Below are 17,271 nucleotides of genomic sequence, written 5' to 3' on the forward strand. Positions count from 1 at the left end.
TTGATGATCGAAGACACACACTACATTACTCCTGCAACAGAATTACTTCATGTGGTCTCAGTTGGAATCCCCTCAGAAGGAGCCAGATGCATCTATGATGAACTTGAGTTTCCCAATCACCTGATGCAAATGCCGATGAAGCCTTTGGATCCTGGCAAGCCACCATGCACCACATTCTTCGTCAAGGACGTGTTGTATGTGCCAAGGACAATGTACCACATCTTGACCAAAAGCCTCAGCACCATCAATGGTCATAACTCCGAAGAAGAAGACATTGTAGGAATCTTGAAGAATTTGCTATCTAACATCATTAATGGGATTCCCATAAATCTTCATGATTTCGTCATGAGGATTTGGCCACGATTTACCTTTTGAACCAAAGCCCTATGCGCCATGGATCATGAAATTCATGAGGGACAGATCCTCAATTCCTTATAAATCTGATTCCCAGAATCACTTCCGTTATATGCACCCACTCGAAGTCCTTAAGAAAACCTTCGAGCAAATTTAAATCAAAAGCCTCAGCTCAAATTCCTCATGAGACTACCCTATGCGTGATGACTGATCATGAGCTTCTGCTAAGTCTTCATCAAAAGGTCGATCGCAATCATAAGTGGGTAAAGCATCAGTTTGGTGCAATTGTGTGTGATATGATTGTGACACATAATGTTGTGCAAACAAATCACTACTATCTTCATGAAATCGTCGATTACACATGGGCCACTCAGTCTCACCTCACGACTGCTCAAGAACTCAAGGAAATGGAATGTGAGTTGAACTTTGATTGGTCGTGGCGACCCAAGAATTAATTCATGAAGGTTAAAGTTCCTCTCCTGGTGACTAGTTATTTTCTTCATTGCGCTCAACTGATGAAGCTAAGGATCTTGATGACACTTCTGCCGGTCCTTCGGCGATAAACAACCCCGACAACGCTGACGCTCCTCCTCCACCAACAAGTTGAAATACTTCAGGGCGTTAGTCCTCAGTTCTGTCCCTTTTTGTCACTTGATGACAAAGGGGCGGAAATATGAGTTAGTCTTTAAGCAGGTCTACCTTATGAGCTATATTTTTGTTAAGTTGAAACTCTAATTCTTTTGAAGTGTTTGGCTGTATGAGTTGTAAATTTAAGTCTGATTGTGGTCTGACACTTCTTAACCTTTTTCTTTGCATGCTTATTCCTCATGTTGATTAATGCACACATGCTAAAATTCATGGGACACCACTTTCCATCATCCATTTCAATCTCCTCACGATATATGTTAAATGCATGTATCGATCACAAGATATAGGGGGAGGCCTCCATGTTATAAACCTACAATGTGCATTTGTAGTCCGAAGCAAATTCTTCAAATATGCACATCTTCAGAGGGAGTTTCTCTATATCTTGCAATCAAATTCCTCAAACTCCATACTTACACTTCATATATTTATCCTCGTTGAAAACTTAACCTATTTGTCATCAATCACCAAAAGGGGAGAGATTGTAAGTGCATCTAGAGCCCCTTAGTGATTTTGATGTATTGAAGACTGACGTCAGCTGTGCTTCCCTCGCAATGGCTATAGAAAAGTGATGATCCTGCAATCTCTAGTGTTAGCTAGACGAATGCTTATAACAACTAACATTCTCCTGCAACGGCACCAGAAGAATGCTGAAAGCACTCCCCAGCAATGAAACTGGAAGAATGTTGGTGATGGCCCACCAGTGCGTGGGTTCGCAGCAGTTTTCAAGGGTAGAGTATTCGACCCAATTTGTAGATCGCCGGAAGGAGGTGAGAGAATACTCTCAAGTATTAGCAACTGAATTTGTCGGATTCAACCACACCTGAAAGATTAGTATCTGCAAGCACAATAGTAACAGCAAAGTAATATGATAACAACATTGTCAGAAACGACCTATTGACGGCAGACAATTCCTAACGATTGTATAAATGGTGCCTTCGTTGCCACGTCAACGGAAGTTGTCAATTCCTGTCAACGGTAGGTGAACCAACATTGTAGCAGGTAGCAGTAGTGTAACGAGCAATAGCAGTGGCAAGGAACAGACTAGTGACAGCAGTAGCAAGTAGCAACAGTAGCAAGCGACAGTAGTAGCAACAGTAGTAGCAGTAGCAGCAAAGCAAGACAAGTAAGAGTAGTAGCAACAGTAGTAGCAGCAGAGCAAGACAAGTAACAGCAGTAGCAACAGTGGTAGCAGGAGCAGAGCAAGACAAGTAACTGTAGTAGCAACTGTACTAGCAGTAGCAGAGCAAGACAAGTAACAGCAGTAGCAACAGTAGGACAAACTTGTAGGCAATGGGTCAGTGATTTGTTTGGATGATATTCATCATGCAACAACTATAACATGGAGAGATATGTGGCTAGCTCCTGTTCATCAATGTGATCTAGGCATGCATTCCGTGTGTCGTTATACATGCTTAGGGAAAAGAAATTGCATGACATCTATTGTCCATCCATCCCGTGGCAGCGGGGTCCAAAAGGAAACTACGGGATATTAAGGTTCTCCTTTTAATAAAGAACCGGACCAACGCATTAGCACTTGGTGAACACATGAACTCCTCAAACTATGGTCATCACCGGGAGTGGTTCCGGTTATTGTCACTCCGGGGTTGCCGGATCATAACACATAGTAGGTAACTACAACTTGGAAGTACGGATCTAAAACACACATATATTGGTGACAACATAATAATTTCAGATCTGAAATCCTGGCACTCAGGCCCTAGTGACAAGCATTAAGCATGGCAAAGTAGTAGCAACATCAAATATCAGAACATAGTGGATACTAGGGATCAATCCCCATCAAAACTAACTCGATTACATGATAGATCTCATCCCACTCATCAACGCCCAGGGAGCCTACGAATAGATTACTCACGAACGACGAAGAGCTTCATGGAATTGGAGAGGGAAGAAGGTTGATGATGACGATGGTGATGATTTCCCCTCTCCGGAGCCCAAGACGGACTCCAGATCTGCCCTCCAGATGAAGAACAGGTGGTGGCAGCGCCTCCGTATCGAAAACGCGACAAAAACTTCTCATTTTATTTTTTCTGGGACGAAAGACAACTTATAGAGCTGGAGTTGGGGGCGGCAGGTGCCTGTGGGCCCCACAATCCTGCCCACCGCCACCAGGGGAGTGGTGGCGGAGCAGGGGCTTGTGGCCCACTGGCCCACCCCCTGAGGTGGAACTTGGCGCATATCTTTTTTATATTTTCCAAAACTGCTCCCCGTAAATTTTCAGGACGTTTGGAGAACTTTATTTTCTGCACAAAAATAACACCAAGGCAATTCTGCTGAAAACAGCGTCACTCCAGGTTAGCTCCATTCAAATCATGCAAAACGTAGATACGTTGGAGACGTATCAACTCCCCCAAGCATAAAACCTTGCTTGTTGTCAAGCAAGTCAGTTGACAAACTGAGAGAGAAAGAAAAACTTTGACAAACTCTGTTTGATCTTGTTGTTGCAACTATGTCTAAATCATAACCAGAATTTCAGCAAGATCACAAGTTAACCACATAAGCAAATGACACAAAGGTCTCACGGTAAACTAATATCAATGGCATAATCAGCTAACGAGCAAATAATAATGAGTCTCAAATACCAACACTTCAGTCAAAACAAGCATGAAACAATATGAATAGGTGGTATCTCGCTAGCTCTTTCTGAGACCGCAAAACATAAATGCAGAGCAATTTCAAAGATCAAGGGCTGACTAAACATTGTAATTCATAGCAACGAAGATCCAGTCATAGTCATACTCAATATCAATCAAAAGCAAACCATAAAAATGACATAAGTGCTCTCTAATTGGTGTTTATAAAAGAGGAGGATGACTCGATAGGAAAATAAATAGACAGGCCCTTCGCAGAGGGAAGCATTGATTTGAAGTGGTGCCAGAGCTCAAGCTTTTTGAAAACAGAGATAATAATTTTGGGTGGCATGCTGTCATTGTCAACGCAATGACCAAGAGTTCTCAATATCTTCCATGCTACTCATGCTATAGGTGGTTCTCAAACAGAAAAGTAAAGTTTTAACTCCCCCACCACCAATCAATCACACTCCACGGCTAGCCGAATCCTCGGGTACCGTCCATACTAACATCAGTCCGGGGGGAGTCTTGTTTTAGAGTTATGTTTTCGATTTAAGCATGGAACTGGGCATCCCAAATACCGGCCCCTTTCTCGTGAAGGACTGTGAGTAAACACATGTCGAGGATAACACTCCTAGCATGGAAGATACCAATAGCCCTCTGTCACCACATGAGCGGTTCGGGCATGCAAAACAGATTTATTTCTTGAAGGTTTAGAGAATGGCACATGCAAATTTACTTGGAACGGCAAGTAGATACCGCAAATAGGTAGGTATGGTGGACTCTCATGGAAAAACTTTTGGGTTCATGGAAGTGGATGCACAAGAAGTAATCCCGCTTAGTACAAGTGAAGGCTGGCAAAAGACTGGGAAGCGACCAACTAGAGAGCGACAATAGTCATCAAGATGCAATGAGTTTGACTAACATTGAATGCAAGCATGAACAGGATATAAATCACCATGAACACGAACATCATAGAGGCTATGTTGATTTTGTTTCAATTACATGCATGAACATGCGCCAAGTCAAGCCACTTGAAACATTCAAAGGTGAATAGCATCCTATCATACTACATCATAGTCATCTCAAAATCTATGTTGGCAATCAAGACAAACCATTATAAGCTCTCAGCTAAATAAGCATGGCATTAGAAACTATGATCTCTAAGTTGTCATTGCAAACATGGATCTCTCACAACAAAGCTAAATCTGGGTCGACAAGCTAGTCATATTTACAAAAACGAAATAGATAGAGTTCATACCAGCTTTTCAGTCTCAGTCACTTCATCATATACCATCATTGTTGCCTTTCATTTGCACGATCGAACGATGAAAACGATAATAAGCGCATTGGACTAAGCTGAATCTGCAGGCAAACACAAAGGAGAAGACAAAATAATATGGCTCTTTGAAAGCTAAACAGGTAAGCATGTAAGAACCACTAAGCATTGTAACCAATATCTTCTACCTTGACACAAAGAAAAAGAAAACTATTTACATGGGAAAGCTCCCAACAAGAAAAAGAAGAAAGAAAAATCTTTTTGGGTTTTCTCAAAAGGACACAAAACAAGAAAACAAAAAGAAACTAGCATGGATAATACAGTGGCAAAGTGTAAACACGTGCGAACAAACTGAAAGCATAAGCATAAATGTAGAGTCGGTGAGAACACGTACTCCCCCAAGCTTAGGCTTTTGGCCTAGCTTGGTATACTCCCATGGTGGGAAATAACCAGCTCCAGGATACTCCGGAGCAGACTGTGGATGCCACTACTGTGTGAGCTCCTCTGGCTCCCACTGATAAACTGGTGTCTGGTACTCGACTGACGGCTCGGGCACGGGTGCCTGTGGTTGGGCCAAGCCCCAATATGCGTAGATGTCAGCGGGCATAATAGTGTACCTGCCTGCATGAAGATCAAACAAAGAAGGAGCAGGCAAAGTAATAGTCTCTCGAGTACCCTGACAAAACACCAGGTTATAAATCATCCATCTACTAGCATTTCTATCCAGAAAATCATGGCCTACCATGCTGTCATAATCCAAATATCTCTCAGGGAGAAGCATCTCTCCTTCCTCTCCCAGTCTAATCGGTATCTCTAAGTGTCTGGCAAGACAGGTAGCATAGATACCTCCATAAACAACACCTTTAGAACGGTTCAGGTTCAACCGTTGAGCTACTATAGCGCCCAAGCTATAACTCTTATCGTTATAAAGGCCTTCGTGCAAAACCGCAAGGTCTGGAGAACTAAGTGATCCAGCCTCCCCACGGCCAATCAAACATTTTCCCACAAATAGTGAGAAGTACCGAAGCACAGGAAAATGTATGCTAGCAATTCTAGCACGAGACACTCCTCTCTCCTCTCCAACAGCAATAGAACCAATGAAATCCTCCAAGTCCCGTGGACAAGGGTCACAGATATCCCCAACATAAGGTAATTTAGATACATTGCAAAAGTCCTATAGCGTCATGCACGGGGGAACATCGTATATCACGAACTCAACCATGGGAGGATTCTTCCTCGGATAAAAGTTGAAGCTTTGAACGAAAATATTGGTGAGGAGGAGATATTGTGGGCACTTATCCTCAACGAACGCAGTAAGACCTATGTTCTCCACCAAGTAATGAAAGTCTTCATAAAGTCCGGGCGGCGCGCAAAAATTCATCACTTGGCCACTCGCACGCTCGAACTTCTGTGACTCGAAGGACTGCGTACTTGGGGTGATTCTTCTCGTCCTCCTTGGGGTTACGGCTTGAAGAGCCTCTCAAGAACCTCCTCATCTCTTCCTTTTTCTAGCTCTGAAAAATTCTGAATTTTTTAGAGACTTCGAAAGAAAAGTGAATAAGGATTAACCCAACTTGTAGCAACTACTCCTACTAGTGCCTAGAGACCGTATCACGCGCTAAAACTACTTGGGACCAGCTAAAATCAACCTTTCAAGCTCAAGAACAGGGTCATCATGGTATCAAGAATTTGCGAAGGATAAAGCACAAGAGGAAAAACTAATTGGACCAATGGAGGAGTCACTTACCAAGGAGTATTTTCCCCAAAATAGATCAGAGAATGGTGCTTTGAGCAAGGAGATCGAAAATCACAGCCAAATGAGCAAGCACACAGGTTTGAGCTGCGAAACAATTTTTTCTCGAGGTGGAAGAAGAGGCTGGGAGATGGAATGAGTGGAGGGGGTGCCTGTGGGACCACAAGCTTGCACCCCGCCACCAGGGGGTAGGTGGCGGTGGGGGGGCTTGTGGCCCACTGGTCAGGCCCCCCTGACCAGCTCTGAGGTCCAGAAATTTTCAGAAATTCCAGAAAAAATCATACTAAATTTTCAGGGCCATCGGAGAACTTTTATTTTCAAGGTATTTTTCTCTGGGACGCTAAAACAAAAAACAGGAAAAGCTAAACTAATTATATCATTTTTCTTCTAAGCAAAATAAAAGGAAAACACAAAACAGAGGTATGTGGCTCTTTGATTCATCCGTTTCATGGTCGTCAGAAGAAATTCGTCAATGGGGTTGATCAAGTCCTTATGAAAAAACCTTCTTGAATCGCAAGAGAGAACGGAGAATTTTTTGAATAGCCACTAAGTCACCTCAATGGGGATATGGATCTCCCAAACAGCAAATCATACTTCATCTTGACACGAGGAATAGGGCGTTCGAAGCTCCCAATAAGAATCGATGAAGTCTTTTCGATAGCATTGATGCAATGTACTGGATATCATTTCTTCAGAAAGTGCACGGTGTGCTCATTACCGTTGACATGGAAAGTGACATTGGGTTTGTTGCAATCTATAACAGCCCCTGCAGTGTTTAAAAAGGGTCTTCCGAGGATGATAGCCATGGCATCGTCCTCGGGAATATCCAAGATAACAAAGTCTGTTAAGATAGTGGTATTAGCAACCACAATAGGCACATCCTCTTAAATTCCGATAGGGAAAGCAGTTGATTTGTCGGCTATTTGCAGAGAAATTTCAGTGGGTGTCAACTTATCGAACTCAATTCTACGATAAAGAGAGAGCGGCATAACACTAACACCAGCTCCAAGGTCACATAAGGCAGTTCTTACGTAGTTTCCTTTAATGGAGCAAGGTATAGTGGGCACTCCGGGATCACCAAGTTTCTTAGGAGTTCCCCATTTGGAAGTGTAATTGGCAAGCATGGTGGAGATCTCAAGATCTGGTATCTTCCGTTTCTTAGTCACGATATCTTTCATGTACTTGGCATACAGAGACATCATGAGCATATCAGTTAACCGCATCTGCAGAAAGACGGGTCTTATCATCTCAATGAAGCGCTCAAAATCCTCATCATCTTTTTTCTTGGATGGCTTAGGAGGAAAGGGCATAGGTCTCTGAACCCATGGCTCTCTTTCTTTACCATGCTTCCTAGCAGTAAAGTCATTCTTGTCGTACTTCTAAGGTCGTGGATTATCAAGATTAACCATAGGTTCAATCTCCACATCCTCATCATTGCTAGGTTGAGCATTATTATGAACATCACTGTCCATATTGTCACCAGGTTCATGTTCATCACCTGTTTGTGCTTGTGCATCAAATGCAGAAATATCATTAGGTTCTTCAGGTGTGATAGTATTTGGTGAACTGGCGTGCAGGTTTCTATCATCCTTCTTCTTCTCCTTAGGATGACTAGGTGCATCAGCATTGATTCCTTGAGAATCTTGATCAATTCTCTTAGGATGACCTTCAGGATACAAAGGTTCCTGAGTCATTTTGCCTCCTCTAATAATGACTCTAACAGAGTTGTCATTTAATTCATTGAGCAAGTCGTTCTAAGCTTTAAGTACTTGTTCTACCTGAGTAGTAATCATGGAGGCATGTTTACTCAGAAGGTTCAGAGCATTGACATTTCTGTCTACACAAGCACTTAAATGGCTAAGCATACGAGCACTTTGTTCCAAATGTCGGCATAATCATTGAAACTCTGTTGTTTGGCAAGAAATTTGTCAAATTCATCAAAGCATAGGCTAGCAGGTTTATCAAAAGGAATATCACTCTCGTCAAACCTACGCAGAGAATTCACTTCTACTACCTGTATCGGGTTATCGAGACCGTGGATCTCTTTGATAGGTGGTAGATTTTAGACATCTTCAGATCTAATGCCTTTCTCTTGCATAGATTTCTTGGATTCTTGCATATCTTCGGGACTGAGGAATAGAATACCTCTTTTCTTAGGAGTTGGCTTAGGAGGTGGTTCGGGAATAGTCGAAGCATTATCGTTGATCAAGAGGTTATTCAGCAGGGTCTCAGCTTGTTCTATAGTTCGTTCCGTAAAAACACAACCGACACAACTATCTAGGTAGTCTCTAGAGGCATCGGTAAGTCCGTTATAGAGGATATCAAGTATGTCGTTCTTCTTAAAAGGGTGATCAGGCAAAGCAATCTGTAGCTGGCCGAGCCTCCCCTAAGCTTGTGGAAGACTCTCTTCTTGGAATTGAGCAAAGTTGTATATTTCCTACAAGGCAGCTTGCTTCTTATGGGCAGGGAAATATTTCTCACACAAGTAATAGACCGTCTCCTGGGAACTACGCACACATCTAGGAGCAAGAGAGGTGAACCAGGCTTGAGCATCATCCTTTAGAGAGAAAGGAAACAACTTAAGGATATAGTAGTGGCGGATCTTCTCCTCATTAGTGAAAAGGTTGGCTATTTCGGATAGTTTGGCAAGATGGGCTATGACCGTCTCAGACTCATAACCGTGAAAAGGATCACATTCGACTAGAGAGATTATCTCAGGATTGACAGAGAATTCATAATGCTTATCGGTGACAAAGATAGGCGAAGTGGCAAACTTCGGATCATTTTTCATCCTAACTTCCCGAGATTTTTCCTTCCACTTGAGAATTAATTTCTCAGCGTCATAGGCATCCTTACACGCAAGAAAATCCTTAGCAATCTCTCCCTCCATGACGTAACCCTCAGGTATATCAGGCAATTCATATCTAGGAGAACTAGATCTAGCAGGAGCAAAAGCGGGTTCTATCTCAATAGCATCGGCAGTTTCAGAAGCATTACGAGAATTGGCAGTAACTCTAGCAATATGAGCATCAAGGAACACTCCTAGTGGAACAGGCAAAGGAGCATCTCCATCAGTATCAAGCATATCATCATCAGGCAAAGAAGCATCTCCAGCATCATCAGGCAAAGCAGTATCAAGCATAGCATCTCTAGCAGTATCAGGCATAGCATCTCTAGCAGTATCAAGCATAGTATGAAGCATAGTATCATCAGGAATAGTATCAAGCATAGCATATCTAGCAGTAGTATCACAAGCATCATCAAGCACAAGCGACATATCAAGATTTCTAGCAGGAGGTGAAGTCGCAAACTTACTCATAACTGAAGGTTAATCAAGTGCAGAGCTAGATGGCAATTCCTTACCTCCCCTCGTAGTTGAGGGAAAACTTTGGTCTTCGGATCCTTCAGATTCTTCATAATGATCAGCAGATATAAATCCCAAGTGACTTAGAGAATATAGAAATACCTCCATGGCAACTGTGGCAGAAAAATGCTGACGTCAGCTGTGCTTCCCTGGCAATGGTTCCAGAAAAGTGCTGATCCTACAATCTCTAGTGTTAGCTAGACGAATGCTTATAACAGCTAACCTTCTCCTGCAACGGCACCAGAAGAATGCTGAAAGCAGTCCCCGGCAATGAAACTGGAAGAATGTTGTTGATGGCCCACCAACGCTGGGGTTGCAACAGTTTTTGAGGGTAGAGTATTTGACCCAATTTGTAGATCGCCGGAAGGAGGTGAGAGAATACTCTCGACTTTTAGCAGCTGAATTTGTCGGATTCAACCACACCTGAAAGATTAGTATCTGAAAGCACAATAGTAATAGGAAAGTAATATGATAACAACGGTGTCAGAAACGATCTGTTGACGGCAGACTATTCCTAACGATTGTATCAATGGCGCCTTCGTTGCCGCGTCGACGGAAGTTGTCAATTCTCGTCAACGGTAGGTGAACCAACAGTGTAGCAGGTAGGAGTAGTGTAACGAGCAATAGCAGTGGCAAGGAACAACAGTAGTGATAACAGTAGCAAGCGATAGTAGTAGCAATAGTAGTAGCAGCAGCAGCAGAGCAACACAAGTAACAGCAGTAGCAACAGTAGTAGCAGCAGGAGAGCTAGACAAGTAAAAGCAGTAGCAACAGTAGTAGCAGCAGCAGAGCAAGATAAGTAACAGCATTAGCAACAGTAGGACAAACTCGTAGGCAATGGGTCAGTGATTTGTTTGGATGATATTCATCATGCAACAGCTATAACATGGAGAGATATGTGGCTAGCTCCCGTTCCTCAATGCGATGTAGGCATGCATTCCGTGTGTCGTCATACATGCTTAGGGAAAAGAACTTGCATGACATCTATTGTCCATCCCTCCCGTGCCAGCGTGGTCCAAAAGGAAACTACGGGATATTAAGGTTCTCCTTTTAATAAAGAACCGGACCAACGCATTAGCACTTGGTGAACACATGAACTCCTCAAACTATGGTCATCACCGGGAGTGGTTCCGGTTATTGTCACTCCGGGGTTGCCGGATCATAACACATAGTAGGTAACTACAACTTGCAAGATCGGATCTAAAACACACATATATTGGTGACAACATAATAATTTCAGATCTGAAATCATGGCACTCGGGCCCTAGTGACAAGCATTAAGCATGGCAAAGTAGTAGTAACATCAAATCTCAGAACATAGTGGATACTAGGGATCAATCCCCATCAAAACTAACTCGATTACATGATAGATCTCATCCCACTCATCACCGCCCAGCGAGCCTACGAATAGATTACTCACGAACGACGAAGAGCTTCATGGAATTGGAGAGGGAAGAAGGTTGATGATGACGATGGCGACGATTTCCCCTCTCCGGAGCCCAAGACGAACTCCAGATCTGCCCTCCATATGAAGAACAAGTGGTGGCGGCGCCTCCGTATCGAAAACGCGATAAAATTCTCTTTTTATTTTTTCTGGGACGAAAGACAACTTATAAAGCTGGAGTTGGGGGGCAACAGGTGCCTGTGGCCCCCACAAGCCTGCCCACTGCCACCAGGGGGTGGTGGCGGAGCAGGGGCTTGTGGCCCACTGGCCCACCCCCTGAGGTGGAATTTGGCGCACATATATTTGATATTTTCCAAAACTGCTTCCTGTAAATTTTCAGGACATTTGGAGAACTTTGATTTCTGCACAGAAATAACACCAAGGCAATTATGCTGAAAACAGCGTGAGTCGAGGTTAGTTCCATTCAAATCATGCAAATTATAGTCCAAAACACGGGCAAAAGAGTTTGGAAAAGTAGATACGTTGGAGATGTATCAAAGACTTATAAGTTAAGAGGTTAATGTGTTCGTGAGTGTACACATGATCTATAAGTCGTTTAGGAGTTTGAGTTATTCGAAGAATATCGACCCCCAAAAATGAATGTCTTCGGCCGAAGACATTGATACTTCCCTGAAAATTTTGTAAGTGAGGAAATTGGTGTATCCTTCAATTTATCGATGCGAGGAATTCGAAGCACGAAAACTTTTGTTTTCGTAGTTTCATTTCCTTTCTTTCCAGTCATAGGAACACTGTACTGTTAAACGGGGTCAAGGTAAAACTAAGAAATTTTTTCAAAGTGGTGCTCACCTCAAAACCTACACATACCCAATCCTTTGAGTGAAGTCTTTGGAAACCTTTTACAGTTTAGTCAATTTCTTCAGTGACACAGACGCAGATCTTTTGGTTTGTGGGGAAATTGCTCTAACTGAGGAGTTAGGATTTTTTCAGTGCGGATTACCTACAAGTGAGGAATATGAGAGACATGAGGACTTTGATAGTTTGAAAGTTCTGACCGTTGCTGAGTTGCACACCATCTGTCCCCAAACCTTATCCCCATAACAGTCATATAAAATGGGCATTTATGTCAAATCATGTCGGGATTGCTCCCCGGCTATAACTAGCCACCCCATATAGGCACTAGCTGGTTGGCTGCTCTACGAGATAATTCGACACTTGTCATTATAGAGCAACCCATTCCCCAAAGACTTTGAGAGAAAATCATCCGTGAGGAAAAACCCAAACACCCAAACCAAAACCCAAAAACCCAAAGTGATTGAGCATCATTGAGGAGATTGTTCCTGTGTGGAACCGACACTTGTTACCTTTTAAAACCATGCATCTTCCAAATTGTTAGGCGTCACTGGTCTAGAGCATCGAGGAGTAAACATACCATGAGTGTTGTGATGGTTTGTCGAGTGACCGAGTTTGTGATGGTTTGGAAGTCCACCCTGAAGACTTACCATGAGTGTTGGGCGAGTACTGTGTGTCCTTAGCTGAAAGAGAATACGGTGAGGACTTAGTGTACTCGGACTGCGTGCCCTTTGGTTTATATACCAAGCCACTCCGAACCAGACGTACGACTATCATAGTATTTCAAACTGGGTGATCAACTCACTGTCTTCACCGAGAATCTGGTTCTATTTCCTCAACCCCTCTTCTTCCTCATTTACGTGTTGATGAAATTGATTGTTACTATTTGAAGAATTTTACTGAATACTTACTCAATTCGCTCACCCTAAATTCTTCACATCACCTGTTCTTCACCTTCTTATCCTGATCACACAACTCACGCTACGTGTTTGTTTCATTCCATCATGATGACCATGCTTTTGGAATGTTAAGCTTATGCCTAGGTACTTATTCTGCTGCAAGCTGTTCGTGACTCAGGAACTTCCTCACACGGAAATCCTTGCGTGAAGAATTCATAAAAATTTCCTATTCACCCCCTCTAGTCGATATAACGCACTTTCAGTAGGGTATCTCACTTCGATTAAAAAACAGAGAGAATTTACATCTACTTCGTGTGTCGGGATATCAAGTGCATGAATTTCTTCAATAGGTGCTAAATTCTTAACATCTTCAGTTTTAATACCTTTCTCTTTCATAGTTCTTTCTGCTTCTTGCATACCTTTAGGGCCAAACAATAGAATACCTATCGTATTTTAATAGGTTCTAGAGGTGGTTTGGGAAGAGTCCAATAATCAACATTTTGCAATATGTTCTTCAAGAATTCTTGAGCTTGTCCAATAGTACTTTTTGTGAAAACACAACCAACACAATTATCTAGGAAGTCCCTAGAAGCATCGATAACCCATTATAAAATATATCAAGAATTTCATTTTTCTTAAGAGGATGATCAGGCTAAGCTCAAAGTGATTGGAGAAGGCTCCCCCAAGCTTGAGGGAGATTCTCTTCTTCAATTTGCACAAAGTTAAGTATTTCCTACAAGGCAGCTTGTTTCATATGAGAAGGAAAATATTTTTCAAAGAAGTCATGAAGCATATCGTCGGGACTATCCATACAACCAGGAGCGAGAGAAAGGAACCATTCCTTCCCTCGCCTTTTAGCGAGAAAGAAAAACTATTAAGGGTATAATTGTAGTGTACCCTTTCATCATTAGTAAATAGAGCACCAATGCCATTCTGCTTCATGATATGTTCAATAACAGTTTCATTTTCATAACCAAGGAGAGGATTGGAATCAACTACATGAATCAGTTTAGGGTCTATCGAGAATTCATAGTCCTTATCACTGAAAAATATATGACAAGTAGCAAACATAGGATCACATTTCATTTTCTTCATCATAGATTTTCTTTTAGTTTGCATAGTAATTTATTTAAATCATTCCTATCCTCACAAGCAAGAAAGTCCCTAGCTACTTCCCCATCCATAACATAACATTCATGTACATAGGGCAATTAATATATATTAGGAGAGTAAGGTGTAGCAGGTGATTCAAAATCTTCATCAGTTTCTTCATTTTCAAGTTCTCTAGCTTTAGTAGGATGAGCATCAAGTAATTCATTCAGTGGCATGATACGTCTCCAATGTATCTATAATTTTTGATTGTTCTATGCTGTCATATTATCATTCTTGGGTTTTTTATGATCATTTTATAGCAACTTTATATCTTTTTTGGGACTAACCTATAGACATAATGCCTAGTGTCATTTGCTTTTTTTGTTGTTTTTTCCTTCGCAGAAAATCCATATCTCATTAGATGCAGTTTCCTCAAAAATTTATGGAGATATGTTTGGACCATAAGGACACTTGGTAACCGAGAATGAGCAACACACGAGGCCCGGGGGGCCACTAGACATCAGGGCGCGCCAGAGCCCTCGCGCGGCCATGTGTATAGTGGGCCCCTCAGGAACCTTCTCCACCGCCTCTGATCTCTATAAATACCCCAATATTCAGAAAACCCTTTAGGAGTCTACGAATGTAGCGACCCGACTCAAGACGAGTCAAGCCTCTGGTGTTTCCGTACCATCCCAAGATCATGCTGGTACACACTCAGTACATAATGTATATATTCAAGAGTTCAATCACACAACTTTATTAATCGAATCTCATAAAGAGTACTTTATTACAATAAAGGATTACAATAAAGTCAGCATATGGAATATGCCGGCAAGTCATCAAAGAGAGGGGTAAAATAATAATCAACTATCTCTACATGCATATTTGGCCGGTAGGGCTATGAGTTTTGCATAAAACAAGTTTTATCCTAAAACAAGAGGGGCTGGAAGCAAAATATTACTACATTGTTTGTTGTTAACGAAATGATTCCGCCAACCAATTCTCGTACCCGAATAGTTGTTAACACCCACATCATTATTAAGTTGTGTCGAGAGTTCAGGGGAATTTCAATGCCTTCGGCTGAAGTTGTCGATGACCGTGGACACGGCTAATCGATTAGGTTTGAGTACTCTGCAGAGTTTTGCACACATTCCCCACAAGATTTGATCGCCTCCGTGTTTGTCCTCGCACTTCAGGGTGTTTGAAGACCGGATGATCAAAATATGGTCTTTCAACGGGTCCCTCTGAATCCCTGTCGGTGCCCATCCATTCCTACCGTTCTTCTACATCTGCTAGCACCGCCTGTCCAGAGTCGCCGCGTTGTCCAACCAAGCCAGAGCCCATAATGACTTGTGGCTGTGCAGGTAAGCCTTGAGTCTTGAAGTCTCCGTCCGTCTCTTCGAGCCTGGGTGAAGCTTTCCGCAGGATGTCATGGCCGTCTCCAGCATCCCGGGCCATCCACTGGTTTCTCCAGGGAGCCGATCAACCGTCCTTCACCCAGTGTTGCATTGCGTTCGAGGTCTTGAAAATCTTGTCTTAAGCGGTCTTGATTATTTAATCAATCCTCGCATCACTCGTGTCATGCACTCAACCGAAAACCCGTCTACTCAAGCATAGCAATAAGAAAATTGTCGTCCCGGGGCAAGTATCGGGGTTGTTGTGTGCCTACCACATGATACTACAAACTATACTAAAATTTCCAAGTACCTAGGCAGCATGCAATTGGGCAAAGAAAGGTGAAACTACCATGCATCAAAAACATAGGAAAATAGTATGATCAAAATGACTTGCCTTGATGATAGTTGTCTTGATCGAGCGCTTCTAATTAACAAGCTTCGCACTCCGGGTGATCTACCGATACAAACAAAATACACACCATAAGAACTAGAATCAAGCAACAAGTAAAAATAACATCACAAGTAAGAATTTGCTAAGGCCTAAGTGAAAGAATTCAATACGCGTCACTAAGGCAAAAACTTGTTTCTGTTAAAAACCCCAGTAAAAATGTCTAAATGTTTTTTGAAACTTATACCACAGTAATATATAATCACTAGGAAGCATTAGCAAAAAGAATCAACTAAAAATCATTTTTTAAACTCCTGGAATAGGCAAAACAATGTTTAAACTAAATCTGATCTAATTTATACTTGAAAATTTCAAACATAGACAAATTATATGTTTTTAACAACTATAGAAAAATTGGGATCTACTGGCACAAGAATCAACATCATTGGACTTCGGCATCAAAAGCTATGGTCAAAACAAAACTGAAACTTTGGTGTTTTTGGAACTAAACAGAAAAAAGAAACTAATTGCTAACAGACAAGGGGGGGGTACACGTGGCGCTCTGTGAATGGCTGCGGGGGTGTGTGTTGCGAGTGTTAGGAGAAAACGGCAGAAATCTAACAGAACCCGCTGGCTAAATAGTTAAGTGAAATAAAACCCGAGCGGTTTTCTTAGCTAAACCGAACAGGTAACTACTTCTAATCTAACGCGTTCGTGTTAGATCCAACGGTGCTGGAGGGAGATGGGGGTGCTCACCGGCGGGATGAACTCCGGAAGGAACTCGACGGCAGCGGCGGCTTGGGCGCGGGCGGGGATGGCGCTGCAGAGGTCCTCCGGCGGCGGTGAGAGCTCCAGAGGGTGCGGGCGAGGGCGGCGAGCGCGATGGTGTCGTCGGGGCGGCGACAGGGGCGGAGCTTGGGCGCGGCGGCGGTGGGTGGAACGGGGTGCGGGCGGCCGGGGCGGCTTTTATAGGCGGGGTGGGGGCTCGGGGAAGGAAGGGACAGGGGATCCCGGGTGGATCCCGGTGAACCTGGGTGGCTCTGCCTCGGGCTCGAGTTTAGGAAGGGAGAGGAGGGAGATGACCGAAGGTGGGGAGAGGTCGGCCAGGGGGGCCGCTGGCAGTGGGAGGGAGGGGGCGCTGGGGGGTGCGGGCGGACGATCCGAAAGGGAATCGGATCCCAGGCTCTGGGGGATTTGGCCCACGGCTAAGATGCGCCCAGGCGGCGGTTTCCTTTGCAAAAAAATTCTTTCCAAA

The sequence above is a fragment of the Hordeum vulgare genome, chromosome 3H (genome assembly GCF_904849725.1).
Source record: "Hordeum vulgare subsp. vulgare chromosome 3H, MorexV3_pseudomolecules_assembly, whole genome shotgun sequence".
NCBI classification, from domain to species: domain Eukaryota; kingdom Viridiplantae; phylum Streptophyta; class Magnoliopsida; order Poales; family Poaceae; genus Hordeum; species Hordeum vulgare.